Below are 12108 nucleotides of genomic sequence, written 5' to 3' on the forward strand. Positions count from 1 at the left end.
ACACTGTCAAGACATTTTGTTCTTGCATTCTGTCCTCATGAACTATCTCTGCTTGATGAATACAATGTTTGGAAAATAACAGTGAGAAAGAACATATGTGCTCTTGAGTCTGGAATATGTTTTTATGCGGGGGTTCCCATATGCTGTGTATGATTATTTTACATCTAAACAGTTTTTGAGTGATTTGAGAGGATGTTCTGAGGCATAGCTATTTTCTCTATTTCTCTTACAGCCATAAATTCAACCTCCATTTCCTTCCAGACATGTTGTGCAAATTGAATACTTGCTTTAAAAAGGTGTGGAAAAATGACTTTTCCGCCATTTCCTCTCATCTGTGCGGATACTTTGTGGAGGTTTGTGTCAGGGAACGATGGGATGGAGAGGCAGAGCCGATGGAGCTGTGGTTAATAAAAGAAAAAAAGCCTGTCTGACTTTGACAGGCTGATTTCATTTGGTTTCATCAGACTCTCACCACATACCGGCCCAGTCACTGCCGTCTCCTCATTGGCCTGCCATTGGACATACACTCGACGAACAGGGTTAGTGGGGCTTGACAGTGTCTTCATGCCCGGCTCTGTTCACGCTCACAACGACAGCAGCCAGTTTGAAGTGAGCGAAAATAACGAGGGAGCTGTTGGATTTAATATAAAGATCATATTTCACTCAAACTCCTTTATATCTGTGTGAACTGTTTTCTGGAGCCCCCCTTTTTCTGAAAAAATCTCTTGGTCATCATCTTTTTCCATCATTTTTTTCATCGTTCATGTCATATCTCATTTAATCAAATGAGGGAAATGATATCATTGGAGAAGCTCCTCTTGGATGGCACTAAAGCATATCGCACACTCAGGGGAGGGCTGAAGGGGGGTGCAAATGGATGAGATGTATTATTAATGAGTTGAATATGAGACGGCAGCGGTGGAATGGTATATCGTTATCAGCAGGGGGTATGAGTCACACTAATTACTCGCCATCATTGGGGCCGATGCTGAACTCCCCAACCGTGCAACATGATGCCGAACATGTGGAACTGCAGTGTTTGCAGCACAACATTCAAGTGTTGGGCAGCGAGAATGAACAAAGTGAAAGGTAATTATAAAAAAAGAAAGACTTTCATTCCCTTAAAACCTATTGCTTTTTAATGTGTGCACTGAAGTGACTCATACATTCTCAACTTTGGTTAATTGCTTCTTCATGTCCAAAAATCAATGCCTTTATTTCTGCCTTAAATTAGACTTTTGATGAGGACATATCCCTTACTACCTCATCCATTATTTTACTGCTGGACTACAGCTGTGAAATGTTAAAATCTCCCATTTTGACATCATAAAACCACAAAACAATGAAAGTAAAGAAAAGAGCAAAAGGTAGACCATGCATAGCCACAAATCCTGAATATTTAACCATTAAGTCTGTGCTTCGAGAGAAAGTCAATCTTAAAAAAACAAACATTTGAATCCGACCGGGACAAACTCCGTCTTCTGAAGAACATTCTCGAACGTGATCGACAGCTTCTTGTGGTGAGATTGTTTTTTCGCGATGGCTGTGTCAAAGGTCGAGAACACCTTAAAGTGCTCGGTAAAATATTCATTTGAACGTACACGATGTCTTGACAACTGGCCGAACTCCTGCTAATGAAAATAATGCGATGTAATCAAAAGCTCCAGAACAGCTATTAAATCGACCTTGCAGAAAGAATGTTTTCTCAACTTTAAATCATCTTTATGAGCAAAATGTTTGAACTCTGCATACTTTACTTTTCCCTCGAGGTTTTGACACTTATTGGAAAGGAGCTGAGACGCCACTTCGACTTAAAAAGGAAGATTTTGGTTTGAGTTTTAAGCACAAAGTTGACCGCTGGTGACCATTAATACTAATTTGTGTCCCTACCTCTGAATTATTAATGTTGAGTCTCCATCACACTGTTTAATGGTTCTTGAATATGCTTCCACCTGTGAATGGCCATTAAAGCTGTGAAATGGTGCATTATAATCACATTGTGAATGGCTCAGAGTATCCCTTTAACAAAAGTCTCAGGCACTAAAATTGATTATCTAATAATTATAACCTAAAGAGCTGCTGCTTTGGCACCATGAGGCATTTTTTAGTAGAGTGCAGAATGAATCTGTGCCAGCCACTCAATCAATAACCCAAGCAAGGAAAGACATCCTTATGAAATGAAATTTACGAGCCATTTCTCTGTGTGTGGACTACAGAGAGTTTACAGAGGCAGTCTGACATCAGTATTGTACACAAGGCTTTGTGGGCAGAACTAATGGTACACTTTATTGATCGTATGTGCTGTAATCTGTCAATCCAGGCTTGTCCAGCTGCGACAGAGAGCTGGGACCGCTCCATAGGGTCATCTCCAGCCATCTGCCATTTCAAACACCTTGAGAGTATCTACAACTTATTACCACACTGCCTCGAAAAGGATATCTAGTCACAAATAAGAGCTATTATGGATCTTGCCAGAAATATGAGAGGCAGAAAGAGACAAGGACAGAAAGACATTTTAGATTACCCGGCAGATCGCAGTTCATGAGGTTAAATGATCTAACTTGAGGTTTGACGATTAAAAAGAAGCCTAATTCTTTTCACAGTTTTCTGTCACTGTTAGTTTGTAAAATGTTTCACCTTGTTGACCCTTTTTTCTGGTAATAAATGAGTAACTCAGATATACAATCAACTGTGATTGTGGTGTTTTGTTTAGACCTGAAATGAGCAGCCAAGAAAATCAGCGATGGACAAGTTACTTAAAAAATATAATTACTAATTACTAAGTGAAAGTGAAGTCATTACTTTTCTAATTACTCATCAGCTAAAGTAATTAGTTACGTTACTAATTACATCCCTAAGGTGCCTTTAAACAACTCCAAAGCCTCCACAAGTGTCTTCTGTTTTAGGTCATGCATCGATCAGCCGGTACGGGTCCACCACTTTGGTCCAGACTGAAATATCTCAACAATTATTGTGCTGACGGATTGACATTCATGGTCCCCAGATGACGAATCCTCATGGCGATTATCGCAGTTTTACAGAGGTCAAATATTGAGAAATATTGGAACATCTACTAGATGGATCGGCCCACAGTGCAGTACAGATATTCATGCTTCCAAGATGACGGATCCTACTGACTTGGGTGATCCTCTGACCTTTACGTTAGAGCCCCCAGTGTCTCGACAGCGATGGGATTAATTGACCTTAACTTTTGATCTAGCGCCAGCATCAGGTCAACATTGGGCTCTGGTGAACTGTAATGCATATTTTTCACTATTTTGTAACATGTTCTAACTAAATGTCGAATCTATCAAAGAAGACAGATTAATTCATTCATTTCGAGACACCTCCGAAAAGCCAAACAGTTTATAGTTTGAAAGCCACAAAACCAGCAAACAAAAAAACAACATATATAAAGTTAGACAACCGTTCAAGCAAGCGACAAATACAACAATAGGAGATATACTCAGATCACCTAGATTCATATGAAAGTAGTAAAAAGGTTTTTGCAGTGCTGGCCCATATAAAAAGTAAAAAAAAACGCAGAGCCCAGCTGGTGTTTGTCAATATTCTATTGATTGCTGCGGTTGGACTCACTTTTCCATGGATCAACACAATATTTTATATAACTGTGTGGTTTGGCTGGACTGCTGCTCCCAGCGTGCACACTCTGCGGGCTCATCCAAGGCTCCTACAGCTGCATTTTGTTGTTGTGTTTGCTTGCTACTCCCGAATATTAGCCTCTCTGTTTGCGTTTGGATCCACGTTCTGTTATATGTATCTGTGTGTCTTTTTCTCTCACTGCTCTTCCTCCTCGTCCCCACGGATCTCCCAGGCACTTTGGCTGTTAACTGCTCTCTTCCTTTCTCTTCCTCTCACACTCTCGTCTGCAGTCTCACATCTTCTCTCTGGTGTCTCAGTGAGTGCCAGGCAGGGCGTCCCTGGAGTGACCTTGGGGGTAATGAGCTCCTGATCACGAGTCAGGAAACCAGGCATTCAACACCCAACCCACCACCCTCCCCTCACCCCATGCAACACACAAAAAAAAGAAAAAAACACTACACAGCTATTGCATGCTCAGCCCACAAAGAGAAATAGTATTGGAGAGACAGGGCAGAGGGGCAGAGGTGCAGATGAAAAGAGACTAGAGAAAATACTTCTTCAAGCTCTGATATACAACTACCAGACCTCCAAAATAAAGTAAGTGGACTTTTTTCTTTTCTGGTAGAAAACTTACTGATGCATGGCTTTTGAGTGGTAGGTGTGATGTGATGGTGAGGTGGTTTACTTTAGCAGAAAAGTTTGAAGTTCAACTGTATTTCGTGTAGAAAGACTCGGCAGTACAGATGATATGAAGGCCAGTTTTGGTGTGTGTTTCTTCGTGTGTGTGTGTGTGTGTGTGTGTATGTTGGGGGTGGGATTTATGTGATTTCCAGAACTGCCAATATCAACTCATCTGTTGTGTCCACGTTTCAAAATGTTACAATCAGAGAATTTTGGGTTGAGTTGCAAAAGAAACTCAGTTAAGTTTCTCTGGTGATCAAAACAATGTTTTTCATTTCTGTGTTTTTCTGGTATTTCGCCTGTTCGTTTTACTGTTTCATATTTTACCAAAACACTTCTGTAGACATGGTCCTAATCGCTTTTTTGTTGCTCTTCCCATTTCAAGCAGATTTTGCCCTAAGGCTGTTGATAAGAGATAATAAACATATGAAAACATAAAAGACTATTAAGCTTAAAATGCTGAGATTTATAACCGCAGATGGAAAAGTGGCTTGTAGACATATTGGGTAAACAATCGGAAAGTCCCAATAATCCAGCAGCCATGGGCTATGGACCGTGGTATTAAATCATTAACAGGGCCGTCTCCTCAGTGATTAGACTTCAAACATCCATATGTTTTGTTTATTATCGCTATCAGCCAAATATATGCAAGACCAATTAAGCACGTCTGTGCTGGTTGAAGTAGGCCACTTTTGCCGAGGATGTCGTAATTTGGGTCAGGCCTGACTGGAATGACAAACTCGGAGCGGCCGTATTGTATCAGCGCTATGTGGTCCGGCAGACCTTCTGCTTGCGTTGCCATGGCTTTCTTCAGCACTGGTATAGCAACCCGAGTCAGACCAAACAGTGTTCCTCTCTGTCTTATGGGCATTCCTGCTGCGGACAAAAGCTCTCTCAGGCTCATTCTTGCTCGAAATGAGGTGTCCGCTTCATTTCTTTAGAATCAACACATGGTGTGGTCCTAATGAAAGAGCTGGGGAAGATTAAACATGAGGTGGAGATGAGCTTGAGAAACCAGCTTTGGGTCTGTAGGAAGTCCGAACACAATGTGGATTAAGCTGGATGACAGCCAGGAGGGCCAAACTCATAAAACCGCTTCATTTCTAAATAACTCCTGACATTTTCCTTCCAAGATGGCCACTTGGAGGCCTTTAAGAGACATTTTACACATTCTGCCCTTTTCTCTTGTTAAATGCTTGCCCCACAAACTTCCCCACGTGATCGCGCCTATATGTCAAGACCAAGCACAAAGCCAGTTCATTTCCTTCTGTGTCTTCACAAATGCTTTGACGAGACTGCTCTCCATGGAGGAGCTGGAGCAATAAGGCATAGAATTGCACTGTTAGGGCCCTGAGAAGTCCGCTCCAGGGGGGAGGGAAGAGCTGTGAATGGGGCCAATTCTCATCTATAGGGCACAAGTAAGTGAGAGAGAGAGAGAAAGAGAGGGTAGGGGGATGAGGACATACACAAAGATCCTCACATTGAGAGACTGGTTTATTCTTGTGGGGTACGCACTGACCCCTCACATGCGGGATGAACAGAATGAGCCTTGATGGGGTCCGGAGGGCCTCCAAAGAAAGGGAGGACGGGATAAAGAGAGGAATAGAAGAAAGGAGGAGGAGAGAGAGATGCCAGGAGAGAGGCCTGTTAAGGAAACAACCTTCATTGCTTCCAGCTGAAGGCGTCATATTGCAAAAACATCAAAAGTTGCTGGATAAGGTAATGATCTCACCCTTAAAGGATTCTTATCGTCCGATATTATTAGTTGTGTCCAACATTCCTATTGGTAGTAAGTGAATTACTGAGTTTTTGGATAAAATGTTGAAAGGGCTAAAATAAGTCAGACAGAGCTCGAAACAATTATACAGGTACAAAAGAAAAGAAATGGTCAACTGGACTTGATGCATACAATCAGTAAAGTGGCCCTTTATACAACCCCCAGCCAAACCTATCTGGAAGAAAACAAAGGTGAAATATAACATTTTGACTGTCCATTGTATCCATCACAGACTTCCTGGTTCAACTTTGATCTACCTTAATTGTCATAGTTGTGTTCATGGACACTTTCCCTTGCTATGAAGGATTATTACCACCATGTTGGATACCTCCAGTTCCAGTTTTAAGTAAATGATTGCCTTGTTAACGATCTTTCTGATCTTCTCAACATAGTGAGTACAACATACTCAATCAATAACCAATACAAGTAATGGCCGAAACCACAAACACAGTCGTGTTTAAGTGGAATTATCCTTGAGCTGCTGCACGGACCTCCAGGAGAAGCGCAGGTCCTGAGCTTGCCTCCCTAATCTTTTATTCAGCTGTGGCGATGAGCAGTTGGTCTGTTGGGTTAATAGTAACGTGAGGAAATGCACACGTTCTCATGGAGACGCCAAGCAAGCAGCTATCTCATTACAGGCAAGGGCGAGACAATCAAAGCTCTCTGCAAAACCTGTAAGCCGTTGATGAGAGATTGTGCCTCTTGTGTGGCATCGGTCCCGATTGTCTGAGGGAGCCCATTGATTGGTCCACTAATGCCTTTCGTGGAGGAATCTGAATACACTAGTCCGGGTTTGTTTTCGTGCACAAGTGTCGAGGCATGTTGTGAATCCCTCGGTCACTTTTTGATCAGAATCAAACTTCTACCTTCTAGTTTTGTGCCCTAATTTCTTTCCTTCGTTAGATTTGTACGAATTTCCTACTTTTCCTTTGGAAAAACAAACATCTAATTGTGCCATGCATTTCTCTGCCCTGCTGTTGGCTTGATCTGGTGTTTGATCCTTGGAGAGCTAACGATAACCCGAGGCTTTCCACTGTAATCATTCAGCTCATTAGTGTCCAAATCAGTCACACAGCCACCCACATACACATTCACAAACATACACAAACTGTAGGTGACTGAAGAGCGTGTTCTACCTACTGAGAAGGAAAACACAGTAATATAAGATTTAACTGAATCTGTTTAATTGTTTCACATTAAGCTCCACATGAACATACTATTCTGAGTTTTAGCTTATTTATTACAAATCACTCACAACTAATTATTTTGCAAACCTTGCCAAAGTTTAATATACTATTACTACTACTATTCCAGGCGTCCATGGTGACATCTGGAAACATTATTACTGCCTTATTGTTGTCCAGAATGTTTTTCTTTTGGGGAAACATTTTATGATGATTACATATAATAACAATATTAGTTTAAATAATAATAATTACATAAAACATAAGCCTTAAGCCCATGTGGGCTGGCCACCTTTTGTGCATGATGCTTAAAAATTAATTAATTACTTACTTACTTAAAACCGTAATGCATTGATTAAAAATGGTCGACACAAATGTTAAGCCCATATTAGGGGATTTTTGGCCACTTGGGGGCCGAACAACACACTTTATGTTTAAATGTAAGTCCAATATTCATCTCAACAGCCCCTGAGAGAAATATTCAGCTTTTTATTTGGCTACGATGTTCTCCAGATAGTCGCTAACTTTGTCTTTGTGCTGCTGAAAATGAGGTTGAAGGTAATAGTGAAGCTGCGAAACCAAAACCTTGAGCTCAAAGAGGCTAAACAGCAGAAGGAAACGTTGGTAATTCTCTGTGCGTTCGTCGGTAAAAGTGACCCATTTCACATTACAGTCAGTTTACCCCAAAAAATATTCTTTGCAGCTCTAAGTATGCATGATGCAACAGGTTTTAATTTATTTCTTTACACTACGTCACCTGACTTCCTTCTTGCACCCATCATAATAACTTTAGCCACTAGAGGTCGCCGCCTAGCGATAAACGTAAATATGTGTTGTAATAAGCCGTTTTTTTAGGGAGGACGATCTGCATGCTAATAAGGAGCTTGCAAATTTGCCTTTTAGCTTTTGTCTCATCTCATAAGCAGCTTAAACAGTTCATGCAGTGTTCAAGATGCAGTAGAGGCTTTGGACAGAGATGCTGTAGTTGTATATCTTTAGCAAATGTCATACAGGGAATACAGGTCCTGAGGGTACTCCCCCACCCTTAGTCTGTGCGTGTACAGGCTTCAGAGTGTGAAGCACAGGGGAGTGGGGAGTGTTTGTGTTCCTCTAATGAACTGAGGGACGATCTTGCCTCTCTCACGCATGTCATCAGAGAGAACGCTACAAAGACAGACAATGCTACTATTGGATATTAGGATTACATAAATGCAGTGGTCGTTACTGATAGAAATGGTCTTTTTTTTATATTGACCATGTGACCATTCCTCCATTAGTCCCTCTCTTGATGATTTCGGGTGCAGCAGAAATAAAAGTAAGCTACATCATTGAAATCGGAAAACTTTTCTCCCCAGGGCAGAGCCTTGGTAAATAACATGCAACCAATATGCTGCCAAAGTTAATGCTGAAATCTATTGTCTCAATCAATGCAATCTCATTTTATTTAGAGCCACTTCGTTAGCTGGTTTGTGGCCGGGAGTGGATTCGACCCGTCCAGTGGAGTTATTAGCGATATTATAATCATTTCTACAAAGAGTATTTGATTCTTGCAAGGAGTAAATCGTGTGTAGGTGATAAAATGGGGGGGGGGAAAGCATTTAGAGAAGTGTGGCTGCAGGTTGCTCTCACTCACAGGGAGGCAAGGGTTTGTTGTGATGTGGCCACTGATGTTGAATGGAAAGTTAAATTGATCGTGAGCATCACTGTAGGACACCGTCTGCCACTTAGTGTCTTCATTCCAATCCCACTGCTAATTGGATATCTGATGGTAATGTTGCAAAGGGATGACAAACGTGTCTGATTAGAATGGTTTGAATGGCTAATTGTGAAATTCAATCGCTTTTGTAAGTGTGGTGGTCCAATTCCAATTCCTTCAACATTACTCTCTTCAATGGATTCAATGAAATTATATGTTTAGGACAGAAAATCTCTTCCTTTTCCCTCTTGTAGACCTTTTTATTAGACCAAACTGTGGTTACCAGGCTGCTTAGAGCGCCACATCTTTAATGCTTAATACCAAAATAATTTAAAACAGTTTATACAGCATCCTACTGCCAAAGGGGGTGTCTAATCCTTGGTTAAATCTCAGCAGGTTTTAATCTGGCCCAGTGGTGAGTTTCTGCAGCTGTCTTCCTGTTCCTCCCTCGAGGCACCACAATCTGGAGAAAGTATGGTTTGAAAGTTAAACACCTAAGATGGATGGGCAGAGGATTATATATAGACCCACTCTATGGTCGCAAACACCAAAGATGGTTTTATGTCCACCCACCAACAAGTGATTAGAATCCAGCTTCAGTCAGGCTGGGGGTGTGTTCAACAAAGCCCTAAGGGAGAAAACATTCTGCAGGCACTTGTTACTTGCCCTAAATACCCTAAAATGTGCGTGCATGTCCCAGCTGTCCCTTTAGTCGAAACTGAATTATGCATTTGGAAGCTCTGACTGGAGAGTTAAAAGTTTCCTCCACATGGAGGGAAAGGGACGAGTGAGAGAAGAGAGTCGGAGTGGGTAGGAATCAGGAAAAAGGGAAAGAGGCGAAAGAGAAACATTAGTCATAACCATTAGTATTCCATCCACAGCTTGTACTGTGAGACAGCCGGTCTGTCCAAACAAACAACCAGCTGAGGGGGGATGCCTCATTATTACTTCCCCTCTTTTTTCTCACCCTAAGATCACATTCCATCTGACCCCAAACACCAGGCCAGGGCTGTGGCCTTGCCCTCTGTCTCCGCTGGAGTTTAGAGATGTTAGCGGGGCTAGTAAAGCAACAATTCACATGCTGTTCAGTACATGACCAGGACAGTGCAGTGCAAGGCCTGGGAGAGGGAAGACAAAAACACAATGTGAATTCATATTGTTTCGTCCTCTGCACGTTTGAGATTGACGCCCTCTGCAGCTCTGATGCATTGTCTGACGTGAAGGGCCGTCTTCCCATCATTGAGACGTCCGCTCTTCACGCGCCTGCCTGCCGCCTTCCCTTCCTGACAGTTTATCACCGAGAGATCCCAGTGTTCCCAGGAGGAGACAGTTGCACTCAGCCGGCACACAAACCTCAACTATTGATCACAAAGAAGCTTCGACCGAATATTTTCCATTAGAATGTTGTAAATATCTGCAAATGTAAAGGATTGCATATTTGCTTTAACAACCTTTTATATGAAATATTTATGAAGAGATGACACGATTACATAATTAATGGAGCATGAGTAACTCTGTTACATTAAGGCATTTCACTGCTGCTTCCCACCTAAGATGGCATTTGTGTTTTTTTAATGAATCAATTTAATTTGTCTCTTCTGATCCATGTATCCTGTGGTGCTTTTATCAGCCTTTACGGTTTACAGCGAGGGAGGTGTCATGCGACAAGAGCCCCCCTTTTTGGGGCTGGAGTGGAGACATGGAACAGTAGTTGTGTTTCCATCAACCTGTTTTTATGCACTCAATTTGCACATAAAGGGACTCGTGAGTTGCAGCATGACATTAATGCTAAACAACTTTTCCACATGTCCTTGGACAACAGCTGACCATCTCTCAGAAGAAGTGCTGCGGTGTTGGACTGTTTTAGGCTCGTCCCAGGGGCAGCACGTGCAGTAATGTACCCTACCCTGCTTGTCAGATTTTGCACCCCAGCCATTTGTACCTTGAAAAGTTCAATTATGTACCTGAGTGACATTTACACATAATCGTCAGGGAATATAGAGAAAATCAGAGCGCTGCTTTAATTTGAAGGGCCAATTCCCCCCTACACTGCATTCTTTGATGCTTCTATCACCCACTCATGGACTGGGGAGACGGTAGACTAAACAACCAGAAGATATTCATCCTGCACCAGCTTCCCACCCACCAACACTACCAAGTGGGGTCAAACACTGTGTTTCCAGGTTCCTCGCTCAGTCACTTTTAACTCAGGCTGAATTGGCACCAGAAAATACTTTGTACCTTTTACGGTTCATAAAAAAAGCCCACATCTGCTCTCTCGAGGGCCTATTAATTCCAAATATAAGATCAGATTTGTTTCCCCCTGACTCCAGATAAAGGGCAAGAGGAGCACAATGGAAATACGTGGATGCTTTGTCAACTTTATTGTGTTATCTTCAACAAATGTTGTAGTGTGCATTAATTTGTCATGAGCATCTGTGACTGTTTATTCATTTCATTGTCAACTGTCAGTATGATAGATTGTCAGAAACCTAACTATCTAACTACGTGCCCGCAACGCTTCTCTTTATATTATAGAAAATTGTTCTTGTCCTGTATCTCTTTTGACTTTGTACGCTTTGCAGAGACAACCAGCTCAGCTCTCGAGTTATCGAAGCAACGATAAAGTTGTCACTTTGAGTCACATTCTCTCTTCACACTGTGTGGAACTACCTTAACTGCAGAGGCTTGTGTAACACACATTAAAGTAAAAAAAAAAAAGGTGTCGGCATTTGTACACGAGGACTCGATGTCTCCCCCGACTGTTCTAATGCTCAGTGGCAAGTTGAAAGGTCGTGTTTGATGCCCTGGGCTGTGACTGTGGGCAAGACCGACTTCCCCCCACCTCCCTACCCCCTGTCAACCCTTAACCCTACACCCAGCCCACAGCTGAGCACAGCCCGTGCCATAGAGGGGCGACTGGCATTCGCTCTGAGATGTGTTTTCACTTTGAACGGGAATGATTGGATCTGTCCCCGCAGCAGAATGGGCTTCATTATTTATTTTGTAAATTGTGCCACACGTAGTATCGCCACATTTATGGTTTGGTAAATAAAGCCGGAGCAAATAGTGTTTTGTGCAGATGAATGTAGACAATGACAGCAGCGGGCGGGCACACAGGAAAGCTGGTGGGTTGATGGATGGCGATAGCTTACAGCAGAGGCTGG

At 42.2% G+C, this 12108-nt stretch overlaps 1 protein-coding gene across 1 annotated transcript in view; it reads left to right on the plus strand.

The window, feature by feature from the left end:
* The first annotated feature begins 4044 nt into the window (after positions 1–4044).
* Positions 4045–12108, plus strand: part of ptn (pleiotrophin) — a 35749-nt gene continuing 27685 nt past the window's right edge. The window contains exon 1 of the mRNA XM_029461531.1: positions 4045–4200. The gene's annotated coding sequence lies outside the window, so the exon portion shown is untranslated. The remainder of the gene's footprint in view (positions 4201–12108) is intronic.

This window comes from Cottoperca gobio, chromosome 23 (assembly GCF_900634415.1).
Source record: "Cottoperca gobio chromosome 23, fCotGob3.1, whole genome shotgun sequence".
Classification (NCBI taxonomy): domain Eukaryota; kingdom Metazoa; phylum Chordata; class Actinopteri; order Perciformes; family Bovichtidae; genus Cottoperca; species Cottoperca gobio.